General features: G+C 41.4%; 1 long non-coding RNA gene across 1 annotated transcript in view; it reads right to left on the reverse strand.

The window, feature by feature from the left end:
• Nucleotides 1-16,317: 16,317 nt before the first annotated feature.
• LOC120312131 overlaps nucleotides 16,318-19,161 on the reverse strand; it is an 81,895-nt gene continuing 79,051 nt past the window's right edge. Inside the window, exon 3 of the long non-coding RNA XR_005557796.1 lies at nucleotides 16,318-16,422. This is a non-coding gene — a long non-coding RNA (uncharacterized LOC120312131). The remainder of the gene's footprint in view (nucleotides 16,423-19,161) is intronic.

The following is a 19,161-nucleotide window of genomic DNA, read 5'->3' on the forward strand; positions in this document are numbered from 1 at the left end:
TGCAATTTCTATTGCTCACACTTTTTTCCCTCTGTGTTAGGAGTCTTAGCAAATGCTCACTGCCATAGGCTAATAGTCTGTAACCAATCTTACCTTCAAAAATGTCAAATAAAATGAAAAAAAATAAGAAGTATCTGAGAGGAGAACATTGGCCTTCCTCAAATCCTAAGGGGTCATCTCATAGGCTCTTCGGATTCCATGAGTTTCTTCTTCTACAAAAATTAAATTAGAAACCAGCTCTAACTAAGACTACTTCAATTTCCTGTCCTTCATTACTCATTGCTCCTGGAAAAGGCTGGTGGAAACTGCTCATGCATGGTGAAACTAAATCATCTCGTTATACTACTTTCAAGTTGGCTGCTTAGGTCCAATGATAACTTATCCTCGCTTTTCCACACAAGATCTGCACCGTTCTTCCTCTCACTCATTTATTTTTTTCAACAAAACATTAATGTAGGTTACATCATGGATACCAACTGGTTAAACTATAATTTCTTTAGCTACAGTTTGTTGATCGGAAAATGTCTGGTGGCACCATTTCCAATTAACAAATGTTATTAAAGGTGCAGCGTTTCATGAGTAACCATTCAGTCCATCCCATGTAACAGTGGTGGGATTCAAATATGTGAGCAACCGGTTCTCTGTGTGGATGCCGCTTCCGGAAGTCCGTTCTGGGCCTGGACAACAAAACATTAGCTACCGGTTCTGCTAAACTGGTGCGAACTGGCTGAATCCCACCACTGCCATGTAATTGAATGACTAGAATGAAGTAAGTTTAAAAACTGGAGGTTTTTTTAAAAAAAGACTGGACAGTCACTTGTCTAAGATGGTATAGGTTCTCCTGCTTGAGCGGGGGGCTGGATTAGAAGACCTCCAAGATCACTTCCAGTTCTATTCTATTCTATTCTATTCTATTCTATTCTATTCTATTCTATTCTATTCTATTCTACTCTACTCTACTCTACTCTACTCTACTCTAGTCATATCTAATTCTATTCTATTCTATTCTATTCTATTCTATTCTATTCTATTCTATTCTATTCTATTCTATTCTAATCTATTCTAGTCTAGTCTAGTCTTATATCTAATTCTATTCTATTCTATTCTATTCTATTCTATTATGGGGAAGGAGGGGAAAAAGATGTTGAGACTTTGGAAAAAGTGCAGAGAAGAGCAACTAAGATGATTAAGGGCCTGGAGACGAAAACATATGAAGAATGGTTGCAGGAATTGGGTATAGGGTCTCCTGCTTGAGCAAGGGGTTGGACTAGAAGATCTCTAAGGGCCCTTCCAGATCTATTCTAGTTGAAAGATACTGTATAGAAGATCCGATTTTGATGCAATTGCAGCTTAGGTAGAAGATGAACATTCCATAAGTTCTGCTTCAAAATTCTATTTTGTTGGCTGGAGATTATATGTAGCACAATCCACATGGAAGAAATTTCATATCAGAGCACTGAACTTTGATTGAAGTCTACCACTTCAAAAGGCTGATCGAACACAGGCACCACATAAACAGCTGGAACAGTCAGATAATGATGACATAAGACCTCTCAGCCGTCACAGCCAGTGAACAGAGCAAAGAGCAGAATAAAGACATTCTATGAGTCTCCTTGCCAAGCAAGAGAATAAATCTCTTGGCAGCAACCTGATTTAATAGGCAGCCCATTTATGGTCTGGTCACTGGCTCTTACTTGATGTTTGTATGGATTCTGCTTGTGAAATACTAACCTCTCGACCAGCTGATAACCCTGACCTGGCTCTTGCAACTCTGGACGGTATTTTGACTATTCTTCTGCATGGTCCTGATAAAAGCAAAACCACTCAGGCAAGCTTCTTCCAGAGACTTGTTTCATTTTGCAATCCTTGTCGCCTTGTCTTCTCCGCGATCTTTGCCCACCTAGTGGGGCTAAGATCAGCGTTGCATATTGGGTTGCGTTCTTCCTTCTTCTCTTCAGTGAATTAAGGAAACCTGTCTGATGCACTTCCCAATGTTGTTTTATTATTCCATACTTAAAAAGAAAATCTTGGCCCTTTTATTTAAGGCAAAAAGAAAACGTATCTGCTGCAAACTCTGCATAGGCATCAGGCAGGGCATCCCGCCAGTAAATGCTCAGATCCATTCAATCGCCCTGAGTCTAACTTAAATAATTAAGGGATCACAGGGTCGTAGAAAGGTTAAATTGGAACATTTTAATTAAAAAATTAAAAATTAGGGAAAATTTAAATACAGGGTATGGATATGTATAAGTAAAAATATAAGGATAAATGTCTTAACTGAGCTTGTTACAACTAGAAATCTATTAGCTTAAATAATGATATAGTAAATGTTAAAGGAAATAGAGAAGGAATTTTTTGATGATGTAACCTGAGACATGTACTAAAGATTTTGTTATTGCACTATTGATTACCCAATCACCATGCTGTTTTCCAAATACTTAAATGTAAAACTGGAAAACCAATAAAAACTTGTTATAAAAAAAAGAAAGGCAGTTTTTATTAGGAAAAAAAACTTTTATGAAGATCAGAGCATTGATTTTTTTTAAAAAAAAAATAATAATAAGTAAATCCAAAGATAAGAAACTGTCTTCTTAATTTGCTTTCATCCAGAATTGAAACAAAGCATCCCTCTGAGATTTTGGATGTCATTCTCTGGTTTGCCCATACTATTCAAGGAAACACAGAAAAATTGTATTTGATGGCCCCGATTCCTTCTCCTGAAACTGCTATGATTCCACTGGCTTCCTTGTCATGGATGAACACAACAGCCAAGAATGTTTTCACTGTTTTGCTTTTCTTTCAGCAAAACTGTAACTTCCCAGTTGGTTTCCCTAAAGCAGAAGTCAAGCTGCATATCTCCCTTCTCCTCTGCCCATCTTTTAAATAAAGCCTTCTAATATCTGTGGGCAAAAGGAACCGGGGGATTTCCAGACCTGCTTCTATATATTTGAGGCAGAAATGCGTGGAGAACTAGGCTTAATTAATAGGAAGTGGAGGGGAAAAAAATCCATACTGTAGATATTGCTTTTTAGTTCTTTACTCGCTGGTTTTATAAGGACAAAGCAGGCCTGTCTCTCCTTTGATGGCATTCAGTGGCAACAGTTTCTTTCATCGCAAGCAGAAGGAGGGGTTTTTTTAAACATTCTTTGCCCTAAATCAAACATCTCCATCCCTTATCTCAAGCTCTCTCAAAATACACACATGTATAAATATACAGCTAGTCCTCAATTCACAACAGTTCATTTAGTGACCAAAGTTAGGACAGCCCTGGAAAAAGTGACTTACGACCGTTTTTCACACTTACGACCTTGGCAGCATCCACCACAGTCACGTAATCAAAATTCAGACGCTTCGCAATGGCTTCCTATTTATGATGGTTTCATGTCCTGGGACATAGGATCCCCTTTTGCAATCTTCTGACAAGCAAAGTCAATGGGGAAGCCAGGTCCATTTAACAGCCGTGTCACTAAATGAACCACTGCGGTGATTCACTTAAAAACTGTGGCAGGAAAGGTCGTCAAATGGAGCAAAATTCACTTAGCAACGGTCTTGCTTAGCAAACAGAAATTTTGGTCATAAATTGTGCTCATAAGTTGAGGATTACCCGTAATATATAAAAGGGGCAAATCTTGTGGTACAATGTCACAACACCGCTTTCATTGTTCTGGCCACAGCAATAAGCTGTGGGAAGAGTCAGTAGTGGGAAATTTACAGCCTGTGGTTTTTGTGTGCCCAAGAGTCCATGGTTACGTCAAGCAACTCTTTTGGGGCAAGGAACTCCAATCATTCACAGCCCAAATTAATATATTTTAGCAGTAGCTCAGTAGTCTGCTTACATCCTGGGCTAACAAGGGATTCTCTGCTTGCTACAAGATGAATCCAATTATATATAGTGATCCTCCCACACATCAAAGCTATTGCAGTTTTTCTTTTGCTAGTCCTTCAAAAACGAAGCCCAAGGTGAGTGGGCAGAAATCTTTGTAAACTAAATTAATGTGTAACAGCATTGCTTATGGACAGAAGATAATGCCACAGACCGCTGATGGGCTGATTACTTAGTGTCCACTGGAGATATGAGCTGCATAAATTGCATAAGCAGAGGCGATTCACCATGGAAGGCAGAATAATTTAGCTATTGATTTAGAATTGTGATAAACTACCCATTATGGTCTTGGGACTGTAAAATATACCAGAAGAATGTCCACTTATTGCTTTTGGAGTTTAAACCAGGTGGAAGGAGATAAATGTTTCAGAAAAACAGAGAAAACATGAACTGAAGGGCACAAAACCAATATTCTGGCATTAAATTGAAATCAACTCATTTGACGTATACAATAGACCCCACAAATTGTCATTTTCCTGACGAAGGTTGAAACTAGAATTGTCTGCCCAAGATAAAAGCGGGAGCTCATGGTCCATCAAAGAATGTAGACTCCATGCAGTTGACCAAATGTTGGGGATGGACCATGTGCTGCTTTTTAGCCAGGAACCCTAGATGGGGCCATCAAAATCAGAAACCCAGAATAATAGTCTTGTTAGTACATTTATTTGATATGTGCTTATACTTGCATACAGGACAAGAATAAGTCAAGAGGAGAAATATCTGCTAAATCCAGGGGCCCCAAAGGTGCTTTTTCAAGAGATGAATGGATTTTCTTTGTTGTTCCTTGAAGACATTTTGCTTCTCATCCAAAAAGTTTCTTCAGTTCTTGGGTGAGGAGTGAAACATCTTCAAGGAAAAACAAAGGAAGTCCAGTTGCCTCTTGAAAAAGCACCTTTGGGACAACCATGACCTGGATGACGGAGAACCTCCATAGACATATAAATCCGGAGGTGGGTTTTTTTCCCCCGGAATGATAAAATATAGTAATGTCTTAATACAAACTCTACCCCTACATATGATGTACAATGGAAGCTTATCAAAGAGAAATCCAACCTAGAATTAAGGAGAAATTTCCCATCAGTGAGAACAATTAATCAGTGGAACGGCTTGCCTCCACCCAGTTGTGTGTGGTCCAATACAGGACAGCCATTTGTTTAAAATGGTGTAGGACAATGATGGTGAACCTTTTAGAGACTGAGTGCCCCAAAACCGCCCCCGCTCTGTTCCCCCTGCCTGCCTGCAGGGCCACTCATCACTTCCACAGCCCGCCACATATTGCCCAGGCAGCTCAGCAGTGCCAAGGTGGCCACGCCCTCGACCTGTGCCCCACAGCATCATCTGCACATGACGGGGCACGAGGGCACAGTCTTGTCCCCGCTGCCCAGCTGCCATGTCCTTGGCTGTACTGGTCCGCACGGGCCACATTTGGGGGTGACTTTCCTCTGGGGGGGCTGCTGGTGAGGGGGGCCACTGGTGGAGACAGGGCTGGGGCGACGGCATGAGTGCCCACAGAGAGGGCTCTAAGTGCTGCCTCTGGCAAGCGTGCCATAGGTTCGCCACCACTGGTGTAGGATATCTTGTCTGAGCAGAGGATCTGGACTAGAAGACCTCCAAAATCCTTTCCAATTCTGTTATTCTCTAAATTCTGTAAACATTAAACTGATGCTCAAAAGAGGCAGAGTTAGCATCATGGTGTTACAATGTACAATTTGTCATTTGTCTCCACTCTCTACTTTTCAGGTGTCTATAACCAGGAGAAAGGGCTAGGAACCCCAGGTCAAAGCTAAAATTGTAAAGGGAAGCATCAGCCCTTAGCATCAAATTAATCTGAAAAGCTACTACTTGCGTTATAAACTACACCGTCCAGTAAAAAGGGAATTTTATGGCTGGCTGTGAACACCATTGCAGCTATTTTGTGAATAACAAATCTTCCATTATAGCCATGTTACAAGTGTGCCCAGCACATGGATCCCAACATGGCAAATGTGCCCAGCTCAAAAATATTATTTACTCTGAGTAAAAACAAAAATAATAGAGAATGTTGTTATTGGTATATGTGTCCAGCTTTGTGTTTCTTAGCTAATTACAGAATAAATGGCAAAACATAGATCAGTGATGGCAAACCTTTTAGAGACCGAGTGCCCAAACTGCAACCCAAAACCCACTTATGCATCGTCGGGTGCCGGATGGGTGTGGCCCATTGGGTGGGCGTGGCTGCGGTGCTAACAGCAGACCGGGTGGGACTAAAAAGTTCAATCAATCAATTCCAACTTTGCGAGATCTTTTTTTTCCCACAAGAAGTTGAAATTGACTGATTGTTTGAACCTTTTTTGGGGGAGGCACACGGCGGCGGAGGCCTAAAGAGAAAAGGTTTTATAAAACCCAGTGAAGGCCTAGGACTGATGCGACAGCACGCGTGCCCACAGAGAGGGCTCTGAGTGCCACCTCTGGCACCCGTGCCATAGGTTTGCCACCACTGACATAGATGGTTCAGGTCTGAAGACCGTAAAGCCAGATAATTTGAATCTATCAGAATAGAGCTGGAAGACCTTGGAGATCTTCTAGTCCAGCCCCTGCTCAAGCAGGAGACCCTATACCATGTCAGATAGGTGATTGTCCAGTCTCTTCTTAAAAACCTTGAGGGATGAAGCACCCACTATTTCTGGAGGCAGGTTGTTCCACTGGTTAATTGTTCTCACTGTTAGGAAGTTTCTCCTTAATTCCAGGTTGCTTCTCTCTTTAATTAGTTTCCAACCATTGTTTCTTGTCTTGCCCTCTGGTGCTTTGGAGAATAGTTGACCCCCTCCTCCTTGTGGCAGTCTTTCAGATACTGGAATACTGCTATCATGTCCCCCCTAGTCCTTCTTTTCTCTAGACTGGCCATAGATTAGTTAGTGAAATGGGACCAAAGAATTACATTTTTCTCTCCATCCATCCCTCCCTCCCTCCCCCCCGCCAATAAAAGAAAATCAATAGAGTTTAGCAATTTTTCATGTCTTCTCTAGTACTCTATACTGAATCCAGTATAATTTTTTTGCTAGGGAGTCCATGTTCCATTAGGAATTAGATCATTGGCATTGGATTTTGCACAGCACAAATGTTATTTAAGTAGGTCGCTCTCTGATTAGCCACTTCTTGCAAGGCACAAGGAAATGAGGGACAAAGGTAATATAGTTGTTTCTGTTTCACTTTCATTCATCTTATTCGATCAGTCCTGAGGCAAAGTGACATCTCATCGGACCCAGAAGTCTATTTCAGCAGTTGATTCATCAGAAGGTGGCATTTAAAACAAAGACATTATGGGAACAAATGTATTTGCTGGACTTGTCCATAGGTACAAAGCTGACCTTTATCCTGAACATTTATTGACATTCTGGTGCTTTGTATCATATTTCCTTCTTATGTTTTTTTTTTTTAAAGGAAGGGCTATCCTTGCAAAAATTCCGATTGTCTTCTCCTGATTGGTCATAATTCAAAAATTCAAAATTTAAAGGACAAAATAGTGTCCATGGTTTTATTGTGAGAATCCCTGTGGTAAATTTAATACTAGAATAAGGATGGGTATCATTCCAAGCCTAGCAAGTTCTCTTAGATGAATAGGGTCTGTCTGAGCCAAGCTGAAGCAGGCACCCATTCCTTCATTGTCCCCGCCCACACATTCTCAAATTGTCTTCTGCATGTGGAAACCTCTTGAGAAATCTCTTGAAATGAGACTTGGGCTGCATGAAATTAGCTCAAGGACCTGAGTTTGCCCACCCTGATAGGTACAAACTCAATAATTATTTTATTAGGCTTGTAAAGAAGACTCCATTTATCCCTCTCCCCCACTTCATTTGCAGAGAAGATTAACACACCTTATGCCTTTTATGGTGTGGGAACAATCCAGAGAAAGAAATATTTTGGGGAATATTAAAAAGGCAGAATATATTTCCCCAAAGAACTTTAAAGGCAGAAACCAACACACACACACAAACACACACACACACACACAAGTCTCTCTTCCCCAAACAGAAACCAGGTCTGCAGAAATTGAGATGTGATAATCTTGTCAGAAAGATTGGAGTGAGGAAATTGGGATTAGGAAGAAAGAATCAACAATCCCTCATGCCAAAAATCCAAAAGTCATCAGCCCCAGCCCCAGGGAAGCAGGATATGACTTTTGGGACATAATAGGATTAACTCACCACCATCAGAATACCAGAAGGGCACACTCAGACTCAGGTCAAAGTTCATGCCACTGGAACAACTCCAAACAAAAGCTCAAGAAGGTATAAAAACCCACTCCCTACTACATGTGCTCACTCTTTTTTCTTCGTCTGGCTCTCCTCTTCAATAAACTATAACCTTCTTTCTAAAGCAGTCTCCATTTTGTTTATTCCCGGCTTGGACTAGACCCTGATGAAGATATTTCCTTCAACAATGGAATACAAGGATGAGATATGAACAGCTCAGCAGTGACACTGAAACCAGCTCTCACAATTTGCTTTGCTTCCGAACATCAGGACTTTCTTCTTTCATCCCACCCCCCAAAGACCTTCTGAAGTTAGTTTATGAATCCCCCATTTATTCTCAATGTCCTTGTAATTGACATATATCCATATTAATGGCAGCTGAGGGGGACTGTGCTTCTACATTATCTTTGGTCTGGAGAAAATTTGATGAGGATAAATAAAAAATAACAACACTGTTTCACTGCACAGAAGAGAAAGCAAGCCCCTCCACATTTTCCCAACTAATTGGCTAAGTAATACTTTCTGGGATTTGACTGCAGCCCTTAAAGGAGAAAATAATAATAACAACTGGAAGTTTTCCAGCAGTTCAGAATGCGGCTGCCCCATGCTGGGAGTTTTGCAGTGAATCACAGCTGTGCTATTGTTTCCAAACTTTCAGGTGTCGACATATTGAAACAATGGATGTTTGGCAGCTAAACAAATGGGATGGGAGCTGGTTGGGCACAAATCAACAACAAAAATCATATCTTTTTTTTTTTAAGTTACCCTAGCCTAAAAGATAAAAGACTGAGCGTATTAAATATAAACGTAATTCTCAAATGAACTAGCATATTAGCTTTTCAGCCCTGGAATGCTAATGGCAGAATTTGGTGGATATGAATTTGTAGCTTAGTGCAGAAAACAGAATAACAGAGTTGGAAGGGACCTTGGAGGTCTTCTAGACCAACCCCTTGTTCGAAAAGGAGTTGCTATAGCATTTTGGATAAATGGCTCTAACAGGCAGCTAATCCATGGAGGATTGTCATGGTTCCAATAGATGAAACCAATTAAAAGGACTTCAAGGCAAGAATCTCTTCCTCAAAGAACATTTTATTCAGGAAACAAAGTATCGGCACTTACATAGTTGAACCCAAGACTGAGATTCCCTTCCCCCAGATATGTAGTAACAAGTTGCAATTCCCACTCCACAAAAGCTGTCATGTCTAGTTTAATGAAGAAAAGGATGAGGGGGGACATGATAGCAGCCTTCCAATATCTCAGGGGCTGCCCCAAAGAAGAGGGAGTCAAGCTATTCTCCAAAGCGCCTGAAGCCAGGACAAGAAGCAACGGATGGAAACTAAGCAAGGAGAGAAGCAACCTAGAACTAAGGAGAAACTTCCTGTTAGAACAATTAACCAGTGGAACAACCTGCCTCCAGAAGCGGTGAATGCTCCAACACTGGAAGTTTTTAAGAAAAAACTGGACAGCCATTTGTCTGAAAAGATATAGGGTTTCCTGCCTGAGCAGGGGGTTGGATTAGATGACCTCCAAGGTCCCTTCCAACTTTATTATTATTATTACTATTATTGTTATGGATCATCGCACAGTCAGCCAGATGTTCAGACTGGATTTGGCATTTTGTCTACCTATCGAGTCCTTACCCAGGACCTGGGATAGGCAGATGTGGATGTTTGATGGTATTACAGATATCGTCGCAGGATGGAAGCAGTTCCTAGTAAGGCCGCCTTTTGCAATTGACTAATAGCGAATTTGTCGATGCCAATGGTGTTCAAGTGGTGCTCCAGTTGTTTTGGGATTGCACCCAAGGAGCCTATCACTATTGGTACTACCCTTGCTTGCTTTTGCCACAGTCTTTCTATTTTTATTTGTAGGTCTTTGTATTTTGTTATCTTCTCCAGTTCTTTCTCGTCTATTCTGCTGCTGCTGCTGCTGCTGCTGTTGTTGTTGTTGTTGTTGTTGTTGTTGTTGTTATTATTACATTTCTCAATTAGTGCAAAATGCAGGTTTTTCTCTCTGGCTCCTCAGCCCACTGAAAGCTTATCAGACAATGTCCTTGAGTTCCCACACTTCTGCATTGTTATGGCTGGATAAACCCTCAAGCATTTACCCCATCCCCCCTTCTACATCTGAATTCTAAAAGAACAGAAAAGACACATTAAAAACAAAGGTAAAATGGCTGCTGAATCTCAGTTGTCAGAGCGTGGACATCCATTGTCACAGCATTGACAGCAATCATCTCTTCTGATGGTGGATTTATCCCTGCTGGGATTTTGGTTGCATTCAGGTTTAGCTAAAATCCAGAGGACAGTAGGATTTACATGATTTTGAGTACGTGATTATAACTGTTAACATGAATAGGCCAAATGGTCTTAAGGGAGATTAGATTAAAAGTAACTTAGGCAGGGAATCATAGCATCAGAGCAGAATTGGTAACCACAACGTTGCCTTCTCGAAATCACAACCATCAATTGCTTGCTTTATAAATGTCCTGCTGGCCAACAATGCAATCAGCCTGTCAATTCAGTTTTGGTTTGGAAATTAACTGTTCTCTTTTCTAACTGAGAAAGATTTTAAAGAGCTACTGGTCTAATCCCATCGTTTGTTACAACGGTTGTCAGGAATCTACCAGGCCTGAGATCAACTAGAAGCAAAGAGCCAATTAACGACAGAGTATTTAATCTCCTGGTTTTTATATCCGAATGACAACAAGGAAGGGAATAAACATTGCTTAGGTGGACTCCCAGGAATTCATCCTTGATTGCTACAGCAATAATAGAAATGAGTTGTTTGTTGCCCTAGATCAAGGAGAAGCAGGAGTTGGTAGAAAGTTTACGTGCCAAAATGGAATTAAGGAGAAACTTCCTCACAGTGAGGACAATTAACCAGTGGAACAGAAGTTGCCTTCAGAAGTTGTGGGTGTTTCATCACTGGAGGTTTTTAAGAAGAGACTGGACAGCCACTTGTCTGAAATGGTATAGGGTCTCCTGCTTGAGCAGGGGGAGAACCAGAAGATCTCCAACGTCCCTTCCAGCTCTATTCCAATTGTACTGATTGTATAGATGATAGATTAAAAACAGACTGGACAATCACCTGTCTGAGATGGCATAGGTCACAGGTAGGCAACCTTGGCTCTTTTATGACGTGTGGACTTCAATACCCAGAATTCCTGAACCAGCCATGCTGACTCATGAATTCTGGGAGTTGAAGTCCACAAGTCATAAAAGAGCCACGGTTGCCTACCCCTGGTATAGGTCCTCCTGCTTGAGCAGGGGGCTGGACTAGAAGACCTCCAAGGTCCCTTCCAGCTCTATTTTTATTCTAGATTCCATTTACCTGGAAGGAAGTCTTCCCTGGGCCTTTCTGCTAAGCAAACTTATCTATGGTTGCTGTTTTAGAAACAGAATGGCAGAGACTGGGTTTTCCAAATCTCTGCTCGATAGTGTTCCAGTTGCACTGATCTTGGGGTGAGGATCTCCTCAAAAAGAAAGAAGTCAGACTAGAAAGAAATAGATCCCTCACTCTATTCATTAATAATGATCAGAATTAGAGCGGTGAAGTTCCAGAGGTTATTCATCAGCTCCAATCAGCGTGCTGTCATGCATTCTGTCTGTGACACACGTGCACCAGGCTAGCCATTTGATGTATATTTTACAGTGTTGGCATCTGTGTATTTTATCTTCCCGTGCCTATTGACTCTGAGGTGATGTTCCAAAAAGTGAATTGTTTTATGTGTTGCTTCCAAACCCTAGAGAGAAAAGGTGCCAAGAAAATGAAGAGAATGAAATACCAGTTGTGTCTTGTTTCATCCAAACTAAGACAACATGGCTTCATCTTGACACTTACGTGCTGTCGGTCTGGTTCAGGGTTCGTGTTTTGAAAACGTGAAGCAGCCAAAGAAGTTGTGGGTGCTCCAGCTCTGGAGATTTTTAAGAAGAGATTGGACAGCCATTTGTCAAAAATGGTATAAGATTTCCTGCCTGAACAACTAGAAGACCTCCAAGATCCCTTCTAACTCTGTTATTCTGTTAAAAAATTTGCCAACCACTATATGTTTCTTTGTCTAGTTGCTGGTTTTCTTTTGGAAATCTAAGTTCTCATGATTCCCTCTTGTGGTCTGGCCCAAGAGTTTCTCTTGCCTAAAATGGAATACAAGATGGTGCAACCCTGGTCAGTGGGACTGTTTCTGGAGACTAAATCGTTGGTGGCCTATTGTCAACATCACAGCAAGTGATTCATCCTAAACTGCACAGTCAGACTTCAGATGGAATATTATGTCCAATTTTAGTTCAGTTGCCACAAGACAACAAGGATATTGGAAGAAGACCAGAAGAAGTCAAAGAAAAAACACAAACGATGGGGAGAAGCTCGGAGGATAAGTTATATGAAGAATAATGAAAAGAAGAGGACATGTTTAGCCTAAAGAAGAGAAGTTCAAGGAGACATAATAGCAGTCTTACAATGAAGAACTATCATGGAGAAGAGGTCTGGATTTATTCTTTGTAGGGGACAAAGATGGCAAGAATTAATAGTGGAAGCTTTTCAAAAGTAGTCTGGACAACCATTTGACTGGGATGGCATATGGTCTCCTCCTTGAGCAGGGGGGTGGACTAAAAGACCTCTGGCATCCCTGCCAGCCTTATTATTCTATGTTCAATGTTATTAAGCATTGGAAGTGCCTGCCTTGTGGGACTGTGGGTGTCCATCATTGGAGGCTTTCAGAAAAAAAGTTAGACAAACATTTATTGAGGATTCCTGCTGGTCAAAGAATTTCTGTCCTGGTTAAATTGTCCTAGAGCAGCGATAGGCAACCTTGGCGACTCGTGGACTTCAGCTCCCAGAATTCCTGAGCCAGCATGGCTCAGCTTGGAAACCTTTCCCTTTCCCTTCAGCACGGCTGGCTCAGGAATTCTGGGAGTTGAAGTCCACAAGTCATAAAAGAGCCAAGGTAAGTGCCCCTTATGTGATGCAGTGTGTGTTGTCTTTATTGGTAGTTGGAGATGAAATGAGAAACATGTTCCTGCTCCAAGTTTGAAACAAGGGAGCACCCTTAAAATGGCTATGGGGTTGGTGGATCTCTGAGCTTAGAGCTTTTCTTGCAAACGTTTCATTACCAAACTAGGTAATATCGTCAGTGCCAACACTGTTACCTAGTTGGGTAATGAAATATCTGCAAGAAAGCCAACAAGGCTGGACAGCACCAAGGACCCCACAGTTCAACTCTGAGCTACAAATACTCTATCAGTGTATGATAGGGTCCACATGACCTGCCTTCGTAGAATTCTGAGGATCCGGTGGCAGGATAAGATACCGGACACAGATGTCCTCTCCAGAGCAGGCCTATCATCAGTTTACACTCTGTTGATGAAAGCCCAGATACGCTGGGCAGGCCATGTTGTAAGGATGCCAGATCATCGCATCCCTAAACAGCTCTTCTATGGTGAGCTGTCTCAAGGAAAGCGATCACACGGGGGACAAAAGAAGCGATACAAAGACACATTGAAAGCTTCTCTTAAGTCCCTGGATATTAACACCAACTCCTGAGAACTTCTGGTGCATGATCAACTGACATGGCACACCTTGGTGTACCAGGGCTGCCAGACATATGAACACAGGAGGACAATCTTGGCACAAGAAAAGCGAGCACTCCGCAAAGCCAGAGCTGCAAATGCTGAAGTAATAGTGTCTACATTTCTTTGTTCAGTATGTGGCAGAACATTCCATGCTAACATCGGTCTTATTAGCCACCTACGGACACATCGTTGATGGCCCATAACCCACAAGATGTCAAGGTCTTCATCAAAAATCAATGGACGAACAACAACAACTCTATCAGTAATGGCTGGGTTGTGTCTGAATCTTAAACATTCAAATGCTCTGTTCCAACCTTATAATAGAATTCTCACCACAGTCAAAGTTTCTTTGAGGTCTTTTTCTAAAACAGGAACACTAGGAAATAGCCCTCTTGCAGTGACTACCTTTTGCAAAGTAGTTTTGAGTTTGAAATATCCTGTATCCCAACTTGGTATACTTACTTCAGGGGTAGGCAACCTTGACTCTCTTAAGACTCGTGGACTTCAACTGCCAGAATTCCTGAGCCAGCGTGGCTCAGCTTGGAAACCTCTCCCTGTCCCCTCAGCATGGCTGGCTCAGGAATTCTGGGAGTTGAAGTCCACGAGTCATAAAATAGCCAAGGTTGCCTACCTCTGTCCTAGAGGATCTCCCTGGTTCCTTCCAATCCTAAAATTCTATAATAGTACGATTCTGTGTGATTATATAATAACCAGCTTTCTGTTACTAAAAGCATAAAGTGTGTGTGGAGGAGAAATTAAGTGCACAAAATGATTGCAATCTGATCTTTAAAATCTCCTGACAAATCCACAGATGAGTGACCGCAATTCATTAAAACCTAATTACAAAAAAAAAATCAATAAGGCAATTTAACCCCGGTGAATATTTATCATAACATGTCACACATTTGTGGGTTTTTTTTTCAAAAGGAGGGGTGAAAACAAGGGTTTTATGAGCAAGATCTGAACATCACTCTTCTAAGGATTTCAGCCCCAAAGCAACTCACTGTGGCAATTAACAAGGACAATTCACTTCTAATGACTCCAAAGGGATTCAACAAGGAACAAATTCACTATTTGCACAATTCGTGACCAGTAGAATAAATAGTTATTTGTTGATTGCATATATAACTTGTCCTGGCTGGTTATACAACCCCTGTCGTACAACATCATAAAGATGTTCAAAGGATAGAATTTAAGGCTGAGCGAACACCTTTTTTGTCAGTTGAGCTACACCTTTGTTTTAATTTTCACAATATTTGGTAGGCAAGGGACTTCAAGGACTGCATAACACTGCCAGCTATTTGTGCATTCTTTGGAGCTTAAGAAAGGGTGGACAACCTGCTTCAGAATTTCAGAAGGCCAAATTGAGAGTGCTCTGTCAGTTGCAAAATTGGGACTTGATTCTCAGATAGCCTAATCTTAATGTAAGGAGATACAGGAAGGTGGACTTCATCTCTGAAGAGCATGAAAGGTTTTCACAACTATGCCAACCAATCTTTCCTCCAGGTATGTTGTACAGGTGAACAAAACATTTGTCACTATTAACTAACTCCAAGCTAGGCAGTTCCAACCTTACAGTAGCCCATTCCATGTTTTCCAGAAGTCATCTAACTTCCAAATGGACGTATGCATTTTAAGCCTTTCACAATGAAGTGATCAACCACATTTTGTGTCACCCGCTTGAAGTACTGAGACTATAAGGCAGTTCAAATGAATATAAAGGCTTATTGCAAGCTTCTGCTTATGGTCAAAGCAAATTGGCAGTAGATAAAAGTCAATGGAGTTCGAGGTGGGCTGGACTTAGATCTCTTGTGGGCACAAAAGGACTCAATGCTGATGATGCATTTGACCCTGCCCTGAGATCCAGCCTGGTCATTTCCTACACTAACATTCTGAAAATTAGTCCTCTTTCTAACAATTTCTATAGAATGCAATAATACTACCAAATAACTATCAAAAATATGTACTGATAATGACTTATTTGTGGCCAACAACAAATCCAACTAGGTGGCTACATTCTGGCAGTTTAAAGTTTGATCTTGACATGGAAGGAGAAGGAGAAGGAGAAGGAGAAGGAGAAGAATTCTGAAAGTCTATCCTCTTTGTAACAGTCCCTATAGGATGCAATAACACACAGGCACTCTTCTACCACACAAATTATTTTTCCATCAAGCTTGATAGGTCTTTTGCTGGGTTGTGTTTGCATCCAATTCTCTGGGATTCTTCCACAAGGCTTCTAAAGATTAATTTAGAGCAGGTTGAGCTATATTTCCCCTTCTATGGATAGGTCTCTAATCAACAGACCTGACTCAGCCTATGAAATATCAAATGTCCGTACGGACATCAGCTGGCTCACTGGTGCTTCTCATAGGCAGATTTTTTTTACCCCCCCTAATCAATCAAGATAATTTCAATTAAGCTTAATTGTTCCGTGGGGGTTCTTAGCTGCAGTCAACAAAGCAGGTAAGCCACCCAGAAGCTCAGTGGCTTAATCAGCTCTTTAATAATATCTCTTGAGCTTTCAGGAAAATGTATTCTCTATTGACTTTCCGTTGCTTGCTCCAAAGAGGGAGAACAGAATAACCATTGTTGTTGTTCCCCCCCCCCCTTTTTTTTTCAATTACCCAGTTTACCTTATAATCTAGGCTGCTACACAGGATTTTTCTTGGTTGATTGATGAATCAAACTATCCCTTCCATTTGAGCCTGAATGAGCCAGAGTGCATAATTCACTTTTCCTGAAAGAAAAGGCAATGTTGTCAGTTAAGGCTGACCAACGTTCTCTAATTTCTCTCTAATTAGAGAAAACAGTTCACTAAATGAACTATTGCAATTGCTTTCCAAAGAGAACCATAAAAACGGCGAGAATTTTGACATAAGCCTTGATCGCCTTGCGTGAAACCGGACAAAGCCCTAGATTTCCAGGCTGTCCGTTAGATTACCTATACAGGTAATCTTACAAAAGTTCATTTAGGGACCATTCAAAGTTACAACAGCACTGAAAAAAGTGACCTATGACCATTTTTCACACTTATGACCACTGCAGCATCCCACGGTCACGTGATCAAAATGCAGACGCTTGGCAACTGACGCATATTTATGACGGCTGCACTGTCGTGGGGTCATGTGATCCCCTTTTGCAACCAACTGTCAAGCAAAGTCAATGGGGAAGCCGGATTCACTTAACAACCGTGTTGCTAACTTAACAATCGCAGCGACTCCCTTAACAAGTGTGGCAAGAAAGTTTGTGAAATGGGGCAAATCTCGCTTAGCAACTGAAATTTTGGGCTCAAAATTTTGGGCTCAAATTCAGAAAACATTGCTGGGGAATAAGTAAATTTATCCCATTCTGTTCTTTCCTTGTTCTTTTCAGTTGCTTCTGCCCAGTTTCTCTGATTTCCAACTGAACAGCGTAAATTCTAAAATTTTTCCTGATCTGAAATATGCTCCATCTTTAAACATTTTCTTCTATTCATTTCCATACATCCTTAATGTTATACTTGCACAGCAATAAAAGATGCTTTTCTGCCTGTGACCACATTATTATTTCTTTTGTGCGATGTACTATTGTTACACCACAGACAAAAATCTTATGATTGAACAAATTGCTTTTGTCCATTGGATCACTGATGTGCCACGTGAACGAACTGCGTTACATTTTTGTAGATAAATATCTCTGTCTCTTTTGCAGGAGTATTTTAACGCCAGGGACCCAAATACAGATCAATAAACAGTGCGGGAAAATATCACGATAAATTGCTTTTTTTGCAATAGTTTATCAATATGTTGCACATACCAATATTATGTGCAATAAGGGAGAATACTCTATGAATGATTTAGCAAAGTTTTCTTCTTAACCTACCGTTGCAGAGTTCTTTCATCTATTAACTCATGACTAATAATGACCTTGACTGAGATTAATATTGTTATGAAATTTGCATGCATAACCAATTATAACACCAAGGAATTTATTGTCCACATTGTGATTATTAATCACAATTATGCTCTGACCATCCTCTAAGGAACTCAAGGCTGGCTGGAAAATAATAATTGTTCCAAGGCTATCCAATAATATTCATGGTTGAACAGGAAAAAGCAAAATGTTTTCTGACATCTTAACGGTTACCAACTTTATTATTGCACAAGCTTTGGTGGAGAGTGACGATGTGGTCATCAAATTGATCAGTCCTTAAGATGCCATAAAATTCATAAAGTGAGAGGGATCTTGGAGTCTTCGTGGACAATCACCTAAATATGAGCCAACAGTGTGTGGCAGCAGCCAAAAGAACCAATGCAATCCTAGGCTGCATTAACAGAGGGATCGAATCCTGTGAAGTTCTAGTGCTGTGTTACAATGCCACACTTGGAATACTGCATTCAGTTCTGGTCACCATGGTATAAAAAAGATGTTGAAATGCTATAAAGAGTGAAGAGAAGACCAACAAAAATGATCAAACCTACGAAGACTAGTTATAGGAATTGGGTATGTCTAGTCTAATGAAAAGAAGGACTAGAGGAGACATGATAGCAATGTTCCAATATTTCAGGGGCTCCTACAAAAATGAGGGAGTCAAACTATTTTCCAAAGGACCAGATGGCAAGACAAGGAACAATGGATGAAAATTAACCAACAAGGGAAGCAACTTAGAACTAAGAAGAAAATTCCTAATGGTGAAAGCAATCAATCAACGGAATAGCTCGCCTTCAGAAGCTGGGGGTGCTCCATGACTGGAGGCTTTCAAAAAGAGACTGGACAACCATTTGTCTGAAAGGGTATAGGGCAGTGGTGGTGAACCTATGGCACGGGTGCCAGAGGCGGCACTCAGAGCCCTCTCTGTGGGCACACATGCTGTTGCCCCAGCCTTGCCTCTGTCCACGACCCCCTCCTCACCAACAGCCTCCCTGAAGAAGAGTCACCCCTGAGCGTGGCCCACATGGAGCAGCGCAGCCATGGACATGGCAGCCAGGCAGCGTAGACAAGACTCTACCCTCATACCCCGTCATGCAGTTGATGCTGCAGGGTGCGGGCAGAGGGTGTGGCCACCATAGCGCTGCTGGGCTGCCTGGGCGATCTGCGGCGGGCCCTGGAGGCGGTGAGTGACCCTGCGGGCAGGCAGGATGGGGTGGAGCAGGGGCAGGGCAGGGAGTGGGGCAGGGGCAGGGCAGGGGGTGGAGCAGGGGCGGGGCCAGTTTTTGGGCACCCGGTCTCTAAAAGGTTCTCCATCACTGGTATAGGGCCTCCCGCTTGAGCAGAGAGTTGGACTAGAAGACCTCCATGGTCCTTTCCAATTCTATTATTTTATGTTCTATGTTCCTTTTCTTTCCTGCAAAAGCCAAACCTCAGTACAGTACTTCCTGACAACTTTTTTTAAAAAGTTTTTTTTATTTATAATACACTTAAAACAAAAATGGACATAACGTGACATTCCAGAAAAAATATTCCTAACAATTTCTTCCTCTTCATACATGTAATTAAT

The sequence above is a fragment of the Crotalus tigris genome, unplaced genomic scaffold (genome assembly GCF_016545835.1).
Source record: "Crotalus tigris isolate CLP2741 ecotype Arizona unplaced genomic scaffold, ASM1654583v1 scf7180000018432.44079421565:4894166, whole genome shotgun sequence".
Lineage (NCBI taxonomy): Eukaryota > Metazoa > Chordata > Lepidosauria > Squamata > Viperidae > Crotalus > Crotalus tigris.